This window comes from Halyomorpha halys, unplaced genomic scaffold (genome assembly GCF_000696795.3).
Source record: "Halyomorpha halys isolate HHAL.00 unplaced genomic scaffold, Hhal_1.1 Scaffold294.1, whole genome shotgun sequence".
Taxonomy (NCBI): domain Eukaryota; kingdom Metazoa; phylum Arthropoda; class Insecta; order Hemiptera; family Pentatomidae; genus Halyomorpha; species Halyomorpha halys.
In genome coordinates, this window is record NW_027113117.1 from 42,757 (window position 1) to 44,677 (window position 1,921).

The following is a 1,921-nucleotide window of genomic DNA, read 5'->3' on the forward strand; positions in this document are numbered from 1 at the left end:
GGAACAGATTACATTAGAAAAACACAGGGTTGAGGGAGGACACCTGACTTGCATGTTCCTAATAAAAAATGAGAAGAAACTAAATGCTTCCCCTTGACAGAGAAGAGTGGAGTAAGGTAATAAGGGAAGTCGAATGACATTGTAAGGACTTTTGCCTGATGGTCTTGTAGGCAGTGCAGCTCTAAGAACAAATAATTAACTGTTGTGTAATTAGACTATTCTAATTGTAACTTTTTGATTAATTATGACTTCCTACCGCTTAATAATATTTCACTTATACCTGTAGAAGCTGGAGAAACTACTTACTAGGAATCTTTACACAAGATTGAAAAGAAAACTGTTCGTAAATTTTGACTATTACAACATTTACTTTAAAAAAAAAAAAAAACAGTCTAAACCTCCAACTAATTACAAAAGACCATAATTACGCCTATTTGGACTTACAGAGTAAAGCTTTAAAGTAAACTAAACCATCGAATTCCGCCTTTATCCAATCCTTTTGAACCAAAATCATTCGTAAAATCCTCAATGCTCTTTATAGTACAAGAGCCCAAGAGGAGAAAAAAAAACAGTTATTCCACCCTAATTGCTTATTACTTTAATGAAAGATATGTATAATTAATTACTAGTAAAAATTGATGATTCTGCCAAGTATAGGTAGGGGAAATAAAAAAAAGATGGCTGTTTCAAAACGTTAAAAAAAAATCAATTTTTAATTTCGAGCTCTATATCTTTAACATCACTAGAAAATCTATAAGAACATCATTTATAGTAGAGTAGATTTTCTAAAATATGAGCCCTAATAGATTTATTTATGTGAAATAGTTGTCGAGATATATAGCTTTTAAAATTTCAACATTTCATAAAAAATACAATAAAAAAGCATTAGTTAGTATAATAAAATAAGAATAAAACCATCTAAACCCAATTGTTTCTTACTTATAAATAAAAATTATTTTATTTATAATCTTAAAATTTTATTGAGACTGGTTAATATTATTTAATTTGAAAATTTATCACAACAATCTAATATGATAAAGTTTTAAAAAAGAAGGAGACTGTGATAAATAATTTTTATTTTAATGTGAAAATTGACTAATTAAGGTAATTTGTTGGATTGACCTGGGCAGAATAGCCTGCATGAAGTTTTGTAAATGATTTAGTTCTAAAATTTTGTTAAGATTGTCCCTGATTGTCCTCAATGGTCGAATTGGCCGAAACGTCAGACTTATAAATAGAATACAAATGTTTTGAGACTAAAATGGATAAAATTTTATTTATTTAAACAATAAAAATTATGCTGTAACTTTATTGAAAACAGTTACTGTTCTAACTAGCCCTGTTGGAACAAGATATATTAGACTGACTCAGGGTTAAGGACCCTTGCCCTAGTGCATTCAACGAAATGAAAACTAAGGCTTTCTCTAAAATAATGTTTTAAGAACTTTTGTTCCTCCTATTCAAAGTTGCAAAATAAAATTCTACTTTTCCAGACGGGAACGGGGCATTATAATTGTTGTATATTATGGAGCCCTCAGTGGAAGGGCTTTGGCGGTAACTTTCTCGAGTTCCCTAAGTACTTTCAGTTTTATCGCCAAGATTACAGCTACACACTGCTTCCTCTTTCATTTAACCCTTTACCAGGAACACCTGCTTGGGCAAACTCTTCCTATCTCCTCGGAATAGATATTTTTGTTTGTAATGGTCTACCAACTATGAACCTTGATCAAATTGAATTCTATACTAAGATGAGAATGGGAAAAGGTAATAAATTTCTAGAACGAAGAGGTTGATACACAACTAGTACTAAAAGTAATAAATTATTTTAATGATTACTAAACCTGCCATCGGTCGGTAGGCCAATTTTAACACGGATGACCACACGTGAGACTTTTTCTCACATTTCTTATTTAGAGCACTT

The 1,921-nt window shown here is 30.8% G+C and overlaps 1 protein-coding gene across 1 annotated transcript in view; it reads right to left on the reverse strand.

Moving 5' to 3' along the window:
* The window catches only part of LOC106680850 (vacuolar protein-sorting-associated protein 36), a 133,144-nt gene that overhangs the window by 38,137 nt on the left and 93,086 nt on the right, over nt 1–1,921 (reverse strand). The gene's annotated exons all lie outside the window — the stretch shown is intronic.